Raw genomic sequence first — 21,885 nt, 5'->3', positions numbered from 1 at the left:
TTCAGACCTGCTTTGGTTTCATACCAAGGTCTCCCTTGGATTTTGTCTTTGCTAAAGATACCATGGTTTATGGACACAGTGATGTGGACAAAGCAACTAGGTTCATTGAACAGATCCAGGAGATCCAGCATGTAGTACAGAAACAACTGGAAAAAAGCCAAGCCAAGTACAAGGCTAGGCATGATAAGCATCAGATGGAGCATAGTTTTCATGTTGGAGACCAAGTCTGGCTGTGTATCAGTAAGGATAGGATGCAAGGTGAAGGTAAGAAGCTAAAACCTATCAGGTATGGACCCTTCAGGATACTTGAGAAGATTGGTGAAAATGCTTTTCGCCTTGATCTGCCAGCTTACATGCACATCTACTCAGTCATGAACGCAGATTGCTTGAGATTGTTTGAACCTTCAATGATTGAGGACCTTGAAGAGCAGAGTCAATTGCCTTCTGTTGATGGCCTACTACCTGAATATCTTAATGAGTTGTAGGAAGATACAGTGCTAGACAGGAAGGTAAGGATGATGCATAGTGGACAAGTGGAATACCTCAGAATTGGGCTTAAAGGTTCGAAGCCGAGCAATGCGAAGTGGATTGAGATTGGACAAGTGAAATAGAAGTTTCCTTACTTAGTTGATGCTTGAAGAAAAACCAACTTTTGGTGGTCCAAAAGCTTTTCAGTTGGGAGGCCGTGATCTGAATTAGATCCATAAACGACTGTCATAGAGCCGTGACTAAAACAGGTCAAACAAATCCTTGAAGAATCCAAAACAGCAATCGAAAACACCTTGAACCAGTGGCCATGGCAGCCGACGTGGAACAACGAGGACCTTGGTCAAAGAGTGCTGACCAAGGCCCATGGAGACTGCGCAGGAGGTCAAAATAGCCCCTGGGAGCCCCGGATTGTGAAAAGGAGCCGATTTTTGATAACGCGCATCGTTGGGCAAACAGGGATGAAACGGTAGTGCTTAAGCACTCAGTCACGTTGGGAGCCAGAGGACCATGCGTGGAAAAGTGAAAAAGCGCCATCGCACAAAGGTGGGACCCACACCCTAGAAACTGGCGGTTTGATCGGGGCACCCTTAAACGGTAAGCGATTTTGGAGAAAACAGAGCGAGCGCCCTAAGTGATTGACGCGTGGCAGCGAAGGAGAGAGAAAAACTGTCGCGATCGTGCGTTATCAGTCAAGCAAGTCAACCACGCTCGACGTGTGAATGAAGTTGGATCTGGAGGAGCCCAGATCAGACGGCTGCGATTGCGCTCGCTAGATAGAGCGGAATTGACAGGGGATTAAGCCACGAATTAAGAGGATTTCGAATTCATTGACCGCCAGAGTGGAGAAAGCAATGAATTAACAAGCAGGCTGGTGCAGTTCTGATGGAGACACGTGGCTACTTCCTGAGCATTATGCTGACGCTGAACATGGAATTCCAAGCCCACAGGCAACAGGCGAATCGGCGTAGGAAGGAGAGGAAACGAATAGGCATGGAGGTCGAATGGCTAAAGCCATGAGCAAAGACAGTGAACAAGAGAGATCAGAACAGAGATTCAGTTCGAAGAGTCCAAGTGACCCAGAGAGACAGTGACTAGTGAACCCTGAGATGAGGACTGAGCACTAAGAGAAGTAAAGCCAAGCAGAGGAGACAGAGGGACGAGCTGACCATAGGCAGCACCGAGCACCAAAGAGTTTGAAGAATCAAGACTTCCCATAGAGGAATATGTCTGGATTGAGCACCATAGTTGGCTCTTTCCACTGTAGACCGAGGGTCACAGAGATGGTAGGAAGAACAAGAGTCTGTGTACTCCAAGTGGCTTGGGGAATCCAAGAACCACCTTGCCAAGCAAACTCTACTTCAGGAGAACTCATATTGAGTCCCTGCATTGTAATTTATCTGCTGAAAGACATAGTAAAACAAGGCCACCACTGAAGCTGGACTGGAGACGTAGCCCTGGAGAATAGGGTGAACTCCTTATTAAAAATTGCTTGTGTCTTTGTGTTGCTTACTGTATTTCTCTGTTGTCTTTCCATTTGTGTTCTGTGTATTGGCAATCTGATCGATCCGTTATTTCAATAACACAGAACACACACCAAAACTTGAGTCTGTAATACCTTTTGTTTAATAAATCTTAAGTGAGGTCCCTCATAGGGTGATTATCAGATCAGGATGACATCCAAGTTCTGGCAAAACAAGTGCACCCATTCAGGTTGGGGCTTCACTCCATAGGCGTTAGCCCATTTGGTAAAGTGTTCACATGGATCATCCTTCCGTCATACTTCTCTGTCACTCATACGTTTAGCTTCCCAAAGCATGTTCTCATCATCCTCCTATACTCATGCCAATCATCAAAACTACCTTTGTGCGTACCCCACCATCTCGTGGGCGTAGCGCGCAGTGCCTAGTCCAAAGCCTGGAAGCACTTCTTCTCTGGTACTTCCCTCTAAAATTCATCCAAAAACACATCCACACCATTCAAGCCATCATAAGTGGGAAAATTTCTTACCTCTGACAACACACACTGTAGCGACTGGGTCATCATGTTACAACTCAGCATAGTTACTTCATGTAGTCGATTCTGCAAGCGCTCTAATTCTTTGTACGAGTCTAAGGTGCAGGAACTCTCATGATACCATGCAATTCTTCCATCCATTGTTGGATTCACCCAATATTGGTCTCACTCTATTATCTTATATACGCAGTCCAAATCTTCATCACTTTTGTAATCGCGGATTGGTTCAATATAGCGCGATCCTTTAGCAGAATCGAGTGGTACTATTACGCGAAGCGATCTCTTTTTAAATATCATATTTCGCTTCTTTAGGTTTATTACCCCATTCATGTTAGTAGCCCAATCAATGCCAAGGAACGTAGGGTAGGGTTTCTTGTCATCCACAATTTCTATTACTTCAAAATCAGCCAATTCACTTGCCCCTTCAATATCTATAGTTACTCCCTGCAACCATCCCATGGGGATGATCTTTTGCTGGTTTTCCATCCTTAATTGAATCGGAGACCACTGCAGCATGAGTCTCCCTATCCACTCCCAAGTTTGCTTCGGAAAAATGTTCGTGTCTAACCCCAGATCTAGAATAACCTGATCCATTTCATATTCTCCTATCTACATGGTGAGTCTCACCTCACAACCTGTCCTTGCCTTATGCTTACCAATCTTCTGTACCACAATCATTTCACCCGTAGTGGTTCTGGCGCATCTATTTATAAGTTCCTATAATCCGTTCAGCACCTTGCTATTGCGCAGTAGCTTCATGCAGGTCTCTAAAAAGGTCTTAAGCATAGTAGGGTCCATTTGCTGAACAAGTTTATCCCAGCTCCTTGAGGTAGAGGCCTCAATGAATATTTTCTTTGTTTCCATGAAAATTTTGCGTGCGCGCTCAAAATCAAATTCAGTCTCCTTCTCTGGAACTTTGCGAACCCATGTGCTATCTTTAGGGTGCTTCCCCTTATCGTCGCCCATTGAAATTCCACTTCGAAGCACTATATTTACATTCAGATCTTCTTCGTGAGGCTCAACCATCATCATATGCAGGTTATGAGTCAGTTGCAGGGGTCACACCCCATTATCACATATCCTTGCTATCATTGTAGGATAGTCCTCAGTCTCATGATCAATTTGAGTGCAATATTTCCACGATGGACAGGTTCGGTTAGTGCATTAGCGGGCATAGTGTCCTGGTCCTCCAAAATTGTAACAGATCAACTGTCCTCGTCCTTTTCCAGGTCCTCGTTTGCCTCTGCCTGGTTCACACCCCTGAAATCCTATCTACACCATCCTAGCACCCTAGTCAAGATGATGCATTTATGCCTAAACTCTATAGGTGGGTGTTCTATCCATCATCAATTCATAACTTTGACAATTGCACTCATCATGCCCTACCGACCTGTAGAATTTGTAGAACAATTGTTGTAGAGTTTGTACAAACTTCTGCAACAAGTGATAATTATCAGTCGTATGTTTCCCTGCTACCTGACATATAGCGCACCACAACGCAGGCCCCGCTTAGGCTTTCGGCCTCAAAGGCATCAGTCCTCCTCCTACAATATAGTTTGCAAAGATAGGGAAATGGTCTTCGTCATGCCCCTAACCTTTACATTTTAGGCGCCATACCTCCAAGCACCTTTGTCCAAACTATTATGTCCTGCTTCAAAATTTACATTTCGAGGCAAATATTTTGCAACTATGCATGGATCTTCTGAACCCCTAGATTCATATCTTACATCGGTGTTTCATGTAGTCTTATTGCAATATCCAAGGCCTTTGCCTGAGTCATAATCTTCTATTGTGACATCGCAACCATTAAGTGAGGCAGGAGTGAAGACACGAACCACCCACGGTGTTGCCCATCTTTTGAATTCATATTATCTTTGCAGATTTTACACTCCTATCTCTGATCCAACTCCCAAGCAGTCTCACCTGGTTTCATCACAATTTCCTTGAATCACACAATCAACTGCGTCATGGATTTAGGCCTGCTAAACTCTTTATTTAGCGTGGTTTGAATCTCCGCCAACCCAGCATTTGGGTTATCGTTAGACTACTTGATGTAGAAAGTTAGCACAGGATCCTACAAAGAACTAACCAACGTTGCCTTATTCATGTGAATATCTGTGATGCCCTGAGCTTCCTATACAACATTTATGACGAACCAGAATTGGTCTAGGTGCTCATTTCCCAAGCCCTTAAACAAAGGGAGCTTCATTGAATTCGCCATGTTGAACTGTAGTGGAGGTTTTGGTGGTGTGGGAGAAGTCACAGGTGATGGTGGTGAAGGTTGAGGTCATGTAGGTGGAGGTGGTAGTCACAGGAACCCTTGTCTTATCAACTGAACTACACTTTGCAAAGAAGCCTACTCCCTCTTCATCACTCAAGGGAGGTGAAATCAGTGGGCTATATTCATGACCCTTTCTACCTTCGTTCTTGTAAGTCTTTCCACTTCGCGTAGCTCTGAACATCAAGGTAGTTGCATAACCTACTTTCCGCACAATAACATCTTAATCCAAGTATTTAAAGACTTCAAGTACTTACCTCACAGGCCTTTGAAAAAGCATTGATCCACCTCACTGTAATTGACTCAGGTATTGACTGCGAATTCAATCACAAATCATCCTATGATATGACTGAGCCACTAATAAACAATGTGGGAAATCGTATCTTTAGAGGCTTCCAATCTCTGCACTAACTCTGTGGTCTAGATAATAGGACCGTTAATCCTCCACCTTCCTTGGCTATCCGCTAGCTTCACAATCCACTTGTATAACTCCAATGGAAGAGAACAGAAAAGGATCTCATGGATTTATGTATACAGGTATATGTCTAGCCACAGTTCCTTTTCTAGCCACCAATTTCTATTTTCCTGCGTCACAAATTTGTGGACCTTTCTATCCAACCAATCTTTGATCTCTTTCTTAGTTCGATTCCAATGATATGATATCGCACATCTCTCATGCAGATTTTGGTCCCGAAAACGGAACCATTTGTTGGATTTGTGGGCCCTGACCGAGGCTTAGCGTTAGTCATCCAAACAAATCCCTACAGTACTAGCCCTTGTAGCATATTGTGGGCGTGAGACTTCTGATTGGCCACTTCTCTACAAAAGTGACCCAAAATTCGGCCACACATACCAAACACCCTTGGAGGGTCAGCAAGTTCCAGATTTTTACCTCCAATATGCCATGTTATGCCACCTGGGACACCTTTGTGTTCCTTCAAGCGAGCGTGCCAAGATGATTTGGGAAGCGTATTATAGTTAGGCCATTGGCCATTTCAGGGTTGAGAAAATAGTGGCGATATTGTAAAAGTATCTCTAGTGGCCAAATCTTTGATAGGATGTCGAGAAGTACATCAGATCTTGCACTCCCTGTGCCATCGTCAAAACAACAATCAAGAGGCAAGGCCTCTATACTCTACTTCCTACCCCTAGTTGACTTTGGGAATCCATCCCCATGGATTACATGTCAAGCCTTCCTTCAATTAAGCATGGCAATGATAGTGTTTTTGTGGTCGTCGACAGATTCTCGAAGATGGTTGTTATGGCACCTTGTAAGAAGAATATCACAGTAGAAGCCACTGCTAAACGCTTCTTCGAATGAGTGTGGGTACACTTTGGGATGCCATGGTCTATCATCTCAGATCAGGATAACAGGTTCCTCAGTACATTTTGGTCTAGTATCTGGTCGATGTTGGACACCAAGTTTACTAAGTCCACAACTTTCCATCAGCAAACCGATGGCCAGACAGAGGTCGTCAATAGGATGATTGTACACATTTTGCGCATGTACAACTCAAAGAATCCATGCACATGGGATGATATCCTCCCCTATGTCCAACAAAGCTATAACCGGGTTCTCCGCACCTCGACTGACCATAGCCCTTTTCAGGTGGGTTTGGGATTCCAGGCACTATGTCCCATTGATGTGGCCATACCATTTGCATCTACTCAAGTAGATTCAGCTCATGTCCATTCCAAAGATGATAAGGAAAAAAAGTTCACTGAGAACATCCAATATATCTACTAGTATGTCCATGACATTCTGGAGGAATCAAATGCCATGTACAAGCAGTGACATGATCAACATCGGGTGCCACAGAAGTTTCATGTGGGTAACAATGTTTGGTTTCATTTGCAGAAGGAACACCTTACTGGAGCCTATCAGAAACTCAGACCACTTTGATATGGTCCTTACACCATTACCAAGGCTATGGGAGACAATGCATTTGAGCTCAACATTCTCCCATCCCCTGGCTCGTACCTCGTGTTTAATGTGGACCACCTTCGACCATACTTCCCACCATTGCTAGACACATCAGAAATTTCAAAACAACTCACACCTATAGAGTTAAACTCATATTGCATGGAACAAGCCACAAATAATCAGATCATGGACACACACATCAAGAACACCCAAAAACAAAGGATACAACTATATCAAGTTGTCAAATCAGGCCAACGCCTTCACTAGGGCAAGTGGCTTACGAGGGACCAAGTTCAGGGGATGTTTCCTCATCTCATTGAGGAACTCAACACAATGGTGACCACTCCTTCCTAAGGGGGGAGGAATGATATAGGTGGATATTGGTGGCCACCCACCTATTCCACTTATATCCCCACCATTGTTTCTTTCAGTTTTTCAGTTTCTTTATTTGTAGCACAATTTACTACTTTTAGCAACTTTTTGGGTCTTGAACTTCCAGAGCTGTTTTGAGGCCCTAAACGACACTTTTTTGGGAAAAATGGGACCTGTGTGGGATTTACACCATTTTTTGTCTTTCAAAAGTTGTAGTCCTCAGATAGATCTTTCTAACGAGGCATCTTGCGTGTCAAACAGAAATTGTATGCCAAAGTTACTACCCTGAGAAGTTGATGTACCAATTTACCCAAACGGGGCCCATAGTTTGGTGCTTCATCTCCTAGGGTTAGGTTTTTGGATGTTTAGGGTTTTTAATTGTTTCTCAATAATAAATAGGCCTTTGAGCCTCATTGTAACACAGTTTAGAGGCATGTAGCTGCCAAATCTCTTCTCAGAGATAAGCTACCATTGCCCGAGCTAATCTTATTTCGATTATGTTTGTAAGCACATTTTAGTATTTGATATTAATGAAATGAAGTGTTATTTCTACTGTATCTTAGTATTTCTGGTTTTATCTATAATTTGTTGCTTCCCTGTTTAAGTATGGACCATCATCTCTAGATGTGACAACATCTCTAGTGTTTCTACTGATCTCCTCCTGCACCAAATTAGATGGAAGTCTCTCCTAATCTAGTAGCTTGTCTCATCAATTATGTTATCACAATTTTAGGTCGTAAATTTTTAAAATCACTGAAAACAGGAGTGTCAGCACTGATTTGTTATCAACATTGTTAAAGCGCTGACAATAGGAGTGTCAATGTTGATTTGTAATGAACAGGGTTAAAGCTTGACAACTAAAGTAGCAACGCATTTTCGTAAAAATAGTGAGTTAAAACTATGTTTTTTCCTATAACAGGAAGTAAATTCGGGCACGGTTTACAAAAACATGGAAAAGAATTTTCCAAATATGAAAGAGTTTTTGTTGAAAACAAACCCATTAATAAAAACCTCTCTTAGTTTCTACACATGTGTCACGGTTTTAAATATGGAAAGGTATTTTTGAAGCTTATGTTTCAGTATTTTGCAATCCCATTTTAGCCACCATTTTAAAAATAAATTTACGAACAACTGGGGATGAATTAGATCCTACCTTTCAGGAATTCACGAGAAAATAGCTCATGGAAAACTGTTGACTTGTATTCCACCTCATCAAATTTGACTTGGTGATCCTTATATCCAACCATGACGCCAACAACATTATGATATTTAGATGCAGATAGGATTGGAAAGTTTTATATGCATGTATTTGGGATGTACATTGTGATTTTTTATAATTTGTAATTAAAGCTTTGCTAGAAACATGTTTTTAGTTAGTTTGTCTTTTCTATAAAGATGAGTATTGTAGAATGACAAAGGGTTGGGAATTTTTGGAAAAATATTTGATACAGTGTATCCTTTTTTATATTAATGTATATTACTGTGTTCAACTTTATTTGTTAATAGTCACAAATATTCTTGTGTGACTTGTTTCCTATCTGTCTTCTAGTGTTGTCATTTCTTTTATTTCATTATCTTTTCTACATGTCTTCTACATTTTGGAAATCAAATTTGTAAAGTTGAACTCTGTTTGTCAGCTCATATTTACCATTTCCAAACTACTATATGTTTTCTACTTAAATATATTTAACAAGATTTATTAATTTCTCTGTTTTTGGTATTTATCTCTATCTACTTCTATCACAACTAAATGATAAATTGTCTAAGAAATTTGTTTCTACCTTGCCTTTGTATTTTGTTCATGTAACTTGCTAGTAGTAATTTGTTGTCAAACAGACTCCATGCCTAATGGTTTTTCCTATCCTTTTCCATACCAATGTTGCTTAAATCTAATTGGATTTAGTCTATGTGTTGAATATATAACTAGTCATAATTGATTGAGTTATAGAAGGGATCCCCTTTGGAATTGAAAGGGCTAACTTTTTATTCAAAATATTGGTTAGATGTTACCTTAGAGTTTTTCCCACAACTATAGTTTTCTCTAAGTGATAACATTTTGGCACTGTTATCGGGGAGGAAAAAGCTTCAAGCAAATTTCTCGGAAGAATGAGAATGATCAGATTTGATTTCTGATGGTGAAAAAAGGTCAAACACAAAGTAGTTGTGCACCATTCAGCTGGCAACTCCATTGTCAAACAATCTTGAGTTCATAATTTTCATGGCAACTCAATTGTCTAAATAATTCAAAGCTTGAAACTGCAGATCCACTTGCCTAGTCAATTGAGATGACAGTGTATGTTAAAATTCTCATTTCTATTGAAGGTTTTAAGGAATATTCAGAAATTTTTCTGATGATCAAATTAATGCATTTTTTTCAAGTTTTTTTCCTATGTATTTACATTCATGCAAATTTTATTATGAGGATAAGATATAATTTTTAGAAACATTCGTTGGAGAACTTGAGAGTGTTATTGAGGTCTTAGAGGATCAAATACAATCCCATAATTTCCAAGATTTGAATCAATCATTTTAAAGCATTATTCATTTGAAACAAAAGGAGGTACTGCTAACCTTTGATACTGAGATTGAGGAATGTTTTCTTTTTACTGAGTTTGACAATTCATAGTTGAAGTCATGGTTTGACATAGTGAATAGATATGAGAAATTCAACCATGATTATCCAATCATTCAATACATTGAGGTTCATCATATATATCATCATTTTTATGATCCTGTAGTTCAATACATGGAGTGTTTTTTCAGTTTAAATTTTCAACCGTTTTTTCCTTGTGGAGTCAGATTACGTCATGCATTGCCTTTACCACTATACTATCTAGTTTTTATTTTGCTGAAGCATAGTAAAAGAACAACGATATTTGAGCAACTACTGGATTGGTTGCATTATATTTTCTGTATTATTTGATTTAGCGGTTATTTTATAAGTTTAGTGTGGTATGCATGTGCAATAAGCTTGTTGGCCAAGCATTTGTTTTCAGCAGTCATGTGAATTTCTAGTTCGGGCTTTAGTTTTAGAATAAGTGAAGGTTTCAAGTTGCATTTTTTGAGTTGGGATCAACCCAATAGATCACGCGTTTGGTCTATAGGGGTTCTTTTTGCCATCGATGATCGAAAACATCCCCGTGAAGCCAGTTGTTATCACAATTTTAGGAAATATTTTTTTTAAAGCACTGACAATGGCAGTGTCAGCCCTGACTTGTAATAAATAGGGTTAAAGCGTTGATACCTAGAGTAGCAATGCATTTTTGTAAAAATGGTAATTTAAAACGCTTTTTTTCCCTGTAACGGGAAGTAAATTCGGGCACAGTATCTAAACATATGGAAAGGAATTTCCCAAATATCAAATATGGTTTTGTCAAAAAGGGATCTATTAACAAAAACCTCTCTTAGGTTGTACATAGGTGTCACAATTTGAAAGATTCAAAGGGATATTTGAAGGCTATTTTCGAGGAGTTTGAAACCTCATTTTAGCCACTGTTTTAAAACTCTATTTACGAACAAATGGAGATGAATTTTTGAAAACCCAAAGAGGTTTTTGTTATAAATGGGCCCATTAACAAAACCTCTCTCATATTATTAATATTTATCACGGTTTTAAATTTTTCAATGGATCACCGAACCCTATTTTTCAGGAATTCGTGATGGAAAAGCTCATGGACAGCTATTGACTTAGATGCCAACTCATCAAATTCGATTTGGTGATCCTTAGATCCAACCATGACTCCACCAATAATATGATATTTAAATGCATATAGGATTGGGCAGTTTTATATGCATGTATTTGCGATGTACGTTGTGATTTTTTAGACTTTGTAATTAAAGGTTTGCTAGAAACTTGTTGTTGGTTAGTTTGTCTTTTCTATAAAGATGAGTTTTGTATAATGAAAAAGGGTTGAGAATTTTTGGCAAAACCTTTGATATAGTGTATACTTTTCATATCAATATATACTATTGTGTTTAACGTTATTTATTCGGAGTTACAAATATTCTTGTGTGACAAGTTTCTTGTCTGTCTTCTAGTGTTGTCATTTCTTTTGTTTGATTATCTTTTCAACGTATATTCTACATTTTGGAAATTAACTTTGTAGAGATGAACTATGTTTGTTAGCTTAGATTTACTATTTCCAAACTAATATAGGTTTTATACTTAAATATCTTTAACAAAATTCATTAATTGCTCTGTTTTTGGTATTTATTTCTATCTGCTTCTGCCACAACTAAATCATAAATTGTATAAGAAAGTTGTTGCTACCTTCCCTTTGTATTTTCTTCATATAACCTATTAGTAGTAATTTTTTGTCAAAATGGGTCCATGCCTAATGTTTTCTCCTGTCCTTTTCCATACCAACATTTCTTAAATCCAATTATATATAGTCAATGTGTTGAATACATAACCAGTCAAAATTGACTAAGTTATAGAAGGAATCACCCTTCAAATTGAAAGGGCAAGCTTTCAATTTAAAATATTGGTTAGAGGTTACCTTAGATTTTTTCTTGCAGCCAAGGTTTTATTTAAGTGATAACACATTAATTAAATCTTGATAGTTTTTCTAGGATTTTGGAAGCTCAAGGAGTGTTAAGCTCACAATTTCAGATGATGGCCCATATTATCCTACTCCTCCAAGTTCATCTTGAACATAAGCGAATATAGATAGGTATTGTGGAATGGTTTCATTTTTTTACATTCGAATGCTTTTGAGTATATCTCTCAATGCCAATTTCCTAACATCACTGCTACTCCAGAATAGATTTATGATAGTTCTCCACATTGCAAAAGGAGTCTCCTTTTCTTGGAAGTTCAAAACCACATGATCTCTAACACCCTCCAAAATAATTCTCTTGGATTTTTCTATGTCTTTATTCAACTGAGCAAGTGCTTATGCATATGATGCTTTTGATTTTGGAGTATCAGTTTGTGTATATTCCCATACTCCATTTTCATCTAGGACAACATCCATCCTATCCCTCCAAGCACAAAAATTGGAGGTGCCCTTTAATGCATACTCAAGCTTCAATCCATTGAAAGATATTTTTCCTGCATTGAAGAGAATTTGCACCAAAAAATCTAGAAATCAAAATTTCTTTGAGAGAAGGTCTGGAACAATGTTTCTATGTAGTATTCCATGTCTCTGATACCATGTAAAAATGGAAATAAATTTTCTACTGCCAATGAATTCGAACTGAAATCAAGAGACACAATTTTTTTCTTCAATTAAGTCGAGAGGAAAACACACAATAAAAACACATGCAATAACATGCAACCATCAAAACACAAGGAACACAATAATTCTATAGGGGAACCCAACCGGGAAAAACCCGTTTGTTTCTTTGCATTAATTCAAATGAGAAATATGGATATATTATAATGACAACTTCATACTTGAAGCGCGACCTCCACTGCAATATTGATCTTCTACTCACTAACATGCTTTGACCAATACTTAGCCAAAATATCCCTCTACTTTTCTCTTATTTCCTTGCACAATCCTTGAGGAAATTAGCCCCTAAAAGTAGGATAATTTCATATTTCCTTATGTAAATCCTGAAGGAATTGATCACCTGCTCAATGTAGAAACTCTGTACACTCAACTAGTACAAAATTGATAATTACAATGTTCCTTTTCCTCCACTCCAACTAGGAAATTTGAATTCCATGCATGAGTAGTAGTATTTTTAGTAGATTGATCAATTAACAGAGAGATCGCTAAGTTAAAAATTGTTATAAATACTCAACTAAACTCGTATGAACTCTACTAATGACTAGAGCTCATATAAATGAGTTTAACTAAAAATAACTCCACTAGATTGCTAGATCTTAGCAATCAACCCATGCACAAATCTACTTCTAGCCCAAAAAATAAAATTTATTGATGTATCTAGGATACAAATCCATGCCACTCTAGCTAATTGCAATCTAAGTCATCCTACTAATGTGGAAAATCAAATTTCTGTATTTGACTAAGGCACAATTCAAGTGACGTATTTTCTTGCTACATTTTAACAGAGGTTTCTTAAGACAAAGAAGAAAGCATTGAAACATCCTTCCAACAATGGAGTCAAGAAGAAATCAAATTCCACTATCAAGAAATATGTAAAAAAGGAGATCAAGAATATGAAATGCAAGAAGAATAATGAATTTCATAGTTTGAAGATGAAGATTTTTGGCAGTAGTCCATGGGTTAATGAATCTTTAATGAGGAAGTTGTAGAAGACATGTTATATTCTTGTTTTCTTTCCACAGGGGGCCACAGGAGAGCTTAGTCATTTTTCCATCCATGAATCACCCATTTTTTCTCTACATTAGGAGAATTTCTTAGAGCTCATAGATTTTGTCAATGCATCTGCAGTATTCTTCAAAGTGTCCACCTTTACCAGCAACACCTTTTTGTCTTCTATCATATCCCTCACAAAGTGAAATTGAACATCAATGTGCTTTGTCTTTGAATGGTAAACAGGGTTCTTTGCCAAGAAAAATGCACTTTGGCTGTCACAGTCTATCCTTATAGCTCTCTGTACTAACCCCATACGTGAATACAATCTCTGCAACCAAACTACTTCCTTGCTTGCATGAGTGGCTTCCATGTATTCTGCCTCTATAGTTGATAGTGCCACTATAGATTGTTTCTTACTCATCCAACTAACTGTACCTCCAAATAGGTTAAACACATACCCACTCCTAGATCTTCTCTAATCCAGATCTCCAACCCAGTCTGCATCAACAAAGCCATGAATATCCAACACTTTATCCAAGCCTGGTCTTCCTTGGAAGCACAAAGCATAATCACTAGTGCCACAAAAATACTTGAAAACCCGCTTCACTATTGTCCAATGCTCCTTCCCTCGTTTTGACATAAACCTGCTCAATACTCCCACTGCATGTGCAATTTCTGGTCCAGTATAGACCATTGCATACATCAGGCTACTGACTACACTTGCATATGGAACACAGGACATATCCACTTCTTCTTCTTGTGTCTTGGGACATTGTTCAACGGATAACTTTACACCTACAGGAATAGGAACATTCACTGGTTTACTATCTTGCATATTAAACCTCTGCAGTATTGTCTTGACATACTTCCTCTGGTTTAACCAGAGCTTCCTCTTTGCCCGATCTCTTTTAATTTCCATGCCCAAAATATAGTTTGCCGCACCAAGATCTTTCATGTCAAATTTGGAGGATAATTGGGTCTTCAAATTCTGGATAATTTCTTTGTCATTTCCAACCAACAACATATCATCCACATAAAAGACCAGATAAATAACACGGTCACCAATTAATTTAAAATACACACAGTGATATGCTTTTCTTTTGGTGAAGCTGGGTCCCCATATAAATGTATCAAATTTATGATACCACGTCCTTGGTGACTATTTTAACACATACAGAGACTTCTTTAACTTTCATACTAGTTCTTTCTTACCCTTCACCACAAAGGCTTTAGGTTGCTTCATGTAGATCTCCTCTTCCAGATCCCCATGAAGAAATGTTGTCTTCACATCCATCTGTTCTACCTCAAAATCAAAAGCAGCAACAATAGATAAAAGTAACCTAACAGAAGTTACCTTGGCAACAGGAGAAAAATTATCACCAAATTCAATTCCCAACACCTAGGAATAATCTTTTGCTACCAATTGACCTTTGTATTTCTCCACCTTTCCTTATGCATTTGTCTTCTTCTTGAACAACCATTTTTTGCCAATGGGTTTCCTTCCAGCTGGCAACTCCACTAGATCCGAGGCCTCATTTTTGTACGAAGATGCCATTTCATCAACCATGGCCTCTTTCCAGAGTTTTCCATCTTGTGAATTTACTGCTTCCTTCACAGTTTTGGGATCATCATCAGTAATAGATAAAGCAAAATTTGAACAGAAAGCAGATGGACTATACCTTTCTGGCTACCTTCTTTCTCGAACTGATCTTCTTACACCTAGAGTTTTTGGCTCTTCATCTTCTAGTTCCTCCTCTGCTGTAGAGTCTGATTCTTCCTCCTTTAGCTCAAACTTTAGCTTCTTAGGTTCCTTTGGTTGGACTTCATGTTTAATAACATCTTTCACCTCTCTGAACACCACATCTCGGCTATACACAACCTTCCTTGTTGCTAGGTTCCAAAGCTGATGACCCTTTAAACCATCCTTGTACCCAATAAAGATGTACTTTTCAGATTTACTATCCAACTTGGTTTGATTCTCCTTTGGAACATGTACATATGCATTCAATCCAAATACCCTCAAATGTGAAAGAGAGGGTTTCTTACCAGTCCATACCTCTTGTGGAGTCTTATCCTCCAACGCTGATGAGGTGATCTGTTGACCAGGTAACATGTTGTCTCCACCGCCCCTGCCCAAAATTCCTGTCCTAACCCGACACCATTGAGCATGCTTCTTGCCCTTTCCATCAACGTATTGTTCATTCTTTCTGCAACTCCATTCTGCTGAGGTGTATATGGAGTAGTATTCTACCGTGCTATACCACACTTCTTACAGAGTTCTTCAAATTCCTAACTGCAAAACTATCCATCGTTATCTATCCTCAACACCTTTATCTTCTTCTCTATTTCCTTTTCCACCAGAGCCTTAAATTCTTTAAACCTATCAAAGAATTCAGATTTCTTCCTAAGGAAATATATCATGTATTTCTTGAGAAGTCATCTATATATGATACATAGTACATATACTTACCAAGTGATGGAACCTTCACAGGTCCAAACACATCACTATGCACAAGCTCTAATATCTGTTTCACCCTCTTACCACTAGAGGGGAAACTCACCGGATTCTACTTCCCATATACACAATTCTCACAAAAGTCAAAATCTAGAGAGCTATTACTCATACCTTCTACCATACCTTTACCATGAAGTATTAAAAGGCCCTTCTCTCCAACATGTCCAAGCCATTGATGCCACAGCATGGTCTTCTCTCCAGAGACCACTAGATTTTTTTCTCCACTTTTAGGAATCACATAACCATCGCACCCATCAAAAAAAGTGCTACCTTGCAGCTTGTACAAAGATCCATTCCAAACTCCCCGCATCAATAGAAGTGTTCCATGAACAATCTTGCAGGTATCCTTCTCGAACACTGTTTTTACAGCTGCATCATCCAACTTGCTTACAAAAATCAGATTTCTGGCTAATGCAGGAATATGTAGAACATCTGGAAGTGTTCTAACCCTTCCACCTTGCAAATTCAACTTTAAATTTCTGCAACCAATGATTCTATCCTTCTTATCATCCCCTAAGTAGACATCACCACCATCGTATTTCTCATACTCGCAGAACCACTCTCTATGGGGAATGAAGTGAAAGGATGCACCTGAGTCAATCAACCATGCCTCATGATCTATATGTGTACTTGAAGAAGGCAAGTACACATCCCCACCTTCATCTAAGCTAGTTTTCACCTCTCCAGAAGAAGCATCATCAGATCCATTTTCTTTGCCAAGAGCTTTAGATTTACATTCCCTTTTGTAGTGCCCTTCCTTTCCGCATTTCCAGCATGCCACCTTTACAGGTTTTCCTGGAGATTTAGATCTCCCTCTAGATTTAGATCTCCCACTCGATGACTTATTTTTATTTATGTTTTGGGACCGTCTTCGTACATACAAGACATCACCATTCTAGCTCTCCATATTTTTCCATCTCATCTCCTCTGTCAGCAAGGATGAGACTATTTCATCAAACTACAAGGCTTTTGCATTTCTAGCTATTGCAATAACCAGACTATCCCACAAATCTGGTAGAGAACACAATAAACTAATGCACTTATCTTCATCTGAAATTTTGATATCAACAGATGATAACTAGCTTACCATAGTATTAAACGCATTCAGATGCTCTCTTACAGAGTCTCCATCTTTCATCCTCAGGTTATACATCTTTTTCCATAGGAATATTTTATTCACCAGAGACTCAGATTGGTACAAAGAACCTAACTTGTCCCACAAAGCCTTCGTCGTATCTTCCCCTGATACATTCAAAAATACTGAATCTGAGACACACAATCATATTGTGCTCTTTTCCTTCTGATCCAACTTCTTCCATTTGGTATGAGAGTTGTTTTGGCTTCAAGGGAATGCCTTTGTTGCTGAGGGGTTTCACTCAGGCCTATGGTAGACCCTATTCAGAGGGAGATCTGATACCAAATGTAGGTTTTAACCCTGTATGGAAATTACCTACATACGAATTATAAAACACATAAAATAAACAATGCGAGAGCATAACACATCGAACACATATACACAGAGATTTTCCCCTAGATCCCAAAATCGGGACTACCAGCTTGATTTTTCATTTGATTCCTTTCAATGTTACAATACATGTTTATACATGTCAAAGCATCCAATACCATGGACCAAAAAACATCGCGTCCAAAACCATGCACCGAAAACCACAGGTAGGTTCGCCCAACATAATATAGGGTCAAAAAAAAAATTCCTGGGTTGTTGCCTCGAACCCCGTAGAGGGGGGCTACCCGACCCTCTCAAAACCCCCGAACAGGGGGGCTGCTGCCCCCACCCCTCGCGACTCCTCCGCTGCACAATTGGTACAATGAAGGGGGGGTTCTGCCCCCCCTCTAACCCCCCCCATTCACTACTTAGGTTAATCATGGAAAGAATATAACAAAACCCAACAAGACATGCTCAAAATAAACACAAGAGAGGTAAAAGAAAAATTGTGACAACAGAAAGTGAAGGAGTATGGAGTTGATAACAAAAATGCACGCTCGAGAATGAAGTAGTTTCGAAGGTACAAAATGTGCGAGAAACAAAAAAGAAAATCCAAAATTTTAAAACAAATTTGAGCCATTGTAAGACTAACTTAAACATAGACCAAGATGCATGTTTAATTTAAGTTGAGTGATAATTAAGTTAAGGTTGACTCATATGGTTGTAATTAAGGGGGATGGTTAGAAATAGTAATTAATCCCATATGCAGATCTAGAAAGATGCAAGTCAAGTGATGCATGAAGAGTTGACTTAAGTTAAGAAAAATAAGTAGTGTATTTGAGTTTACATGAAGCAGTTAGCTAGAGAAAAGTTAGGTCTATTTAGAGTTTGCATAGAGTCCATATATAGTAAGTTTGGTGTTTATATACTCATATTATTTGATGGGCAGACATAGAAGATGAAACACAAATTAATACACGCACAAACAATATCAGTGGTTTCTCTTTGCACTAACACACAAAAATTGAGTTGACTTACAATGAACCCATTATGGGGTATTTATTCTTTTTCAACTAGGGACTCACTCAAAATAACTTCAACATGAAAACAAACAATATATTTTGTTTTTCCAAAAACATTACTGAACTCAAACTAACTCACAATTGACTTAGTTAACTCACTCTAAATTTAAACTACTATGCATGGGAGAGTAATTACAATTTCCAACACTCCCCCTTAATTATGATCGGATGATTCAATATTACTCAATCATGACTCAACATAACTCAACTACGCCTGGTATGATTACAATAGAAATTGAATCAATCATCACTTAAAAATATCTATTTGTCTATGTATCAGATAGGCTTACAATGACTTAAAACTTTTATAATTTTAAAATTTCTTTTTTGTTTCTTCCAAATTCTATATCCTCGAAATTGCTTTTGTTGCACGTTCTTGTTGTGGGATCCATATTTCTTTACTTGTTGTTTCTATAATTTTCCTTTGACTTCTATTTTATTTTTTCTGAAAAATAATATGATCATGTCTTATACAACTTCCTCTTTAAAGATTCGTTCAACCGTGGACTGTTGCCACAACTCTTCATCTTCAAATTGTGTTCTTCATTTTGTTTCTTGTGCTTCAAATTCCTGAATTTCTTTCTTCCATATTTCGTGATAGCAGAATTTTATCTCTTTGTGACCCCATTGATAAAAAATGATTTCAATGCTTTTTTCTTTGTCTTCAGAAACTTCCATATCTTTCTCTTCACCTTCATCATCAGATACTGCTATTTTTTTCCTGTACTCTACACACTCAATATCATCATTAGGCTTACATGTAAAATAATAATCAAACTCCTTTTTCTCATTCACTGCTTCATTTAGTTCTTTTATTCAAACTATTTCTTTAAGGATATCATCAATTTGTTCAATTGGCTTCTTAATCCATTCTTTGATGGGCTTCAAATTTGTATGAAACTTATTAATAACTTTTTTTTAAACTTGTGCTCCCATGCTAATTTGAACACCTGCATATTCAAAATTAATGTTAAAAACATATTTGTTATTATTCTCAGCGAAAGCTTCCTTCTCTACCTCTTCCTTCTCTGCCTTTTTTCCACTGCATGGAGTTTGTCTTCGACTATTATTCTATCAGTGGATATCCTGATAAAAAACTCTTCAATCGGTTAATCCTCTTCTTGATCATCAACTACTGCTAGATCACATGCTGCTTCATGAGAAATTCGAACTACTTCATATCTTCTTACTACAGTGGAAGATTCAACCTTAAATTATTCATCAAACATGGTGCTTACATTATTACCACAATCAATCCCTTTTCAAAAAAGAAACCACACATATCATCAACAGAATGTTCATCCACCCTATGGTGGGTTATTCGAGCATCCATTTGCTCATTAAAAAATTCAAATTGACCAAATTCATCAATTGTGGTTGGATTCACCAATTTGCATCTCACTTTGTAGTCATCATCCACATGTGTTTTTTCACAGTGGGATTCACGATCATATGCACCATCCATGTTACGGTGGATTTCTTAAACATTTATATACACTTTCTTTGCTTCACATATAGAGGCTTCAACTACTCTCTCTGCAATCTTTGCTGCATGTTCTTCATCCATATGTATGTTTTCATAATGGGATTCACTTTTATAGATCTCATGACCATCATCCATCTTTGAGTGGGATTCACCAATATCTGTTGTCCTCCTAGACTCTTTCTCATCTACTACTTGTAGACTTATCTACTTGTGACATAACTTCTTGTTGCATGTCACTCCCCCTTGCACCGAATTCTTATTCCAAGATCTTTCATGCTTCCTTGGAAGATGTAGCTTTTGCTACCTTCGATAGAAACATTTCATTCATTTTTTGTTGAATGAAAATTGAAACGACGACATATTTTATGTCATCATGAAGGTTAATATTCCTTCCTCATAATAAACCTTTGTTTTTTTAATATATAAAAAGCTTTAAAAAATCTACACTTCAAACCATTCACAATCTTATAACCAAAGATCTTCCTTTTTAAATCACATTTTATTTTAGATAAGCCCGTAATTATTTTTTTAACATCGTACTTATACGAGGCACCTTTTTCTTTAATATGAAAAAAAATATCCGAGAAGTGTCACACCTTTAATAAATATATATCTCAACCCATTTTAAAAAACCCTTGCGAATGAACTTTTGTTAAAACTGTTGGCCTTTCAAATACAATTCGTAAGCTTTAAAATTGTGTTGAATAATAATTACACAATGAAACATTGCGTTTTTCTGTAGGATGACATCTTTGATGAGTTGAAATGTTGGTTTAGGTACCTATGGGTGATCCTTAAACAAAATCCCTTAATCGACAACAATCTTCACTCGATGGCCGCCAAATTGACTAGGAGATGGCATCTTGTTTGCTCTTCACAATAATGATGTTGTGGCTATGTCGTGTGACAAATATGGTGGCTCTCTAGAACACTAGCTAGTCATGACTACCTCAACCAAAAAATAAATTGCGCAACTCCTCCCAGACTCATCAAACCTCTCCCTGATAGCAATTTGATGGACAAGAAAAGAAGAGGAAACACAAATTAATACACACAAAAACAATATGCACTACTTCTCTTTGTATTAACTCACAAAACTTGACTTGACTTGCAATGAACCCATCATGGGTATTTATCCTTTTTCACCTAGCAATTCACTGAAAATAAATTCAACATGCAAACACACACTATATTTTACTTTTCTAAAAATAAGGCTGAACTCGAACTAACTCACACTTGACTCAGTTAACTGACACTCTAAATTTGGACTACTCTACATGCGGGAGTAATTACAATTTCCAATAGCAGTTGGGGCATTGTAAAAGAAGAAAGAAAGGTATACATGATGTAGGTCAATGGATGTATACGAGTGAATCAAGTTTGTGTTTAATAAAGTAGTAAAGTAATTGAGCAACAACTCACATTTTTTGTTTGTTTACTTTGTTCTTCCTGCCTCTTCCTTTCCTTGAACTTGGATTTGAACCCTCAAACTCTGAAAACAAGCTTAACATTATTTGATGATCATTGCTAACTATGCACTCTTCTTCATCTTATAACATAGTTTGGGGTGAAACCCTCCTCTTCGCAATAGACTTTCAGTGGTTCTTCAATGCATTCTCTGATCAATATATTTATTCAATGAGAACTCTAATCATTAATAGGGATACCATTTTCATGAAAGTTTATTGTACTTTTCAGATACCAACATAAACAATTATGCTAAGCACTTTCTAGGAAATGGATGCCTACTTGTTTCTAAACTTCTAATCAACTCTTTCCCTTTTTTATTCATTTCCGCAGCTCACCCTTTCCTTTTGAATTTCTATATTGCAATTTTGAGATAGATAATTTATGTTATTGTTATTACATATAAGTAATGTGAGTATATTTATATTTACAATTTTTTTTCCAATATAATGTGTTTTATTAAAGTAAAATTACTTAAATTTATAATAAATTTTATATAAATTTAAAATTCATTCTACAATTAATATTGATTAAAAAATTGAGGAAAAAAACTTTCCTCCATTTTCCAGATTTTATATTTTTGTA

The sequence above is a fragment of the Pinus tabuliformis genome, chromosome Q (assembly GCF_031772625.1).
Source record: "Pinus tabuliformis cultivar Carrire ecotype Pingquan chromosome Q, CPIR1, whole genome shotgun sequence".
NCBI lineage: Eukaryota > Viridiplantae > Streptophyta > Pinopsida > Pinales > Pinaceae > Pinus > Pinus tabuliformis.
This window is presented reverse-complemented; position numbering follows the sequence as displayed.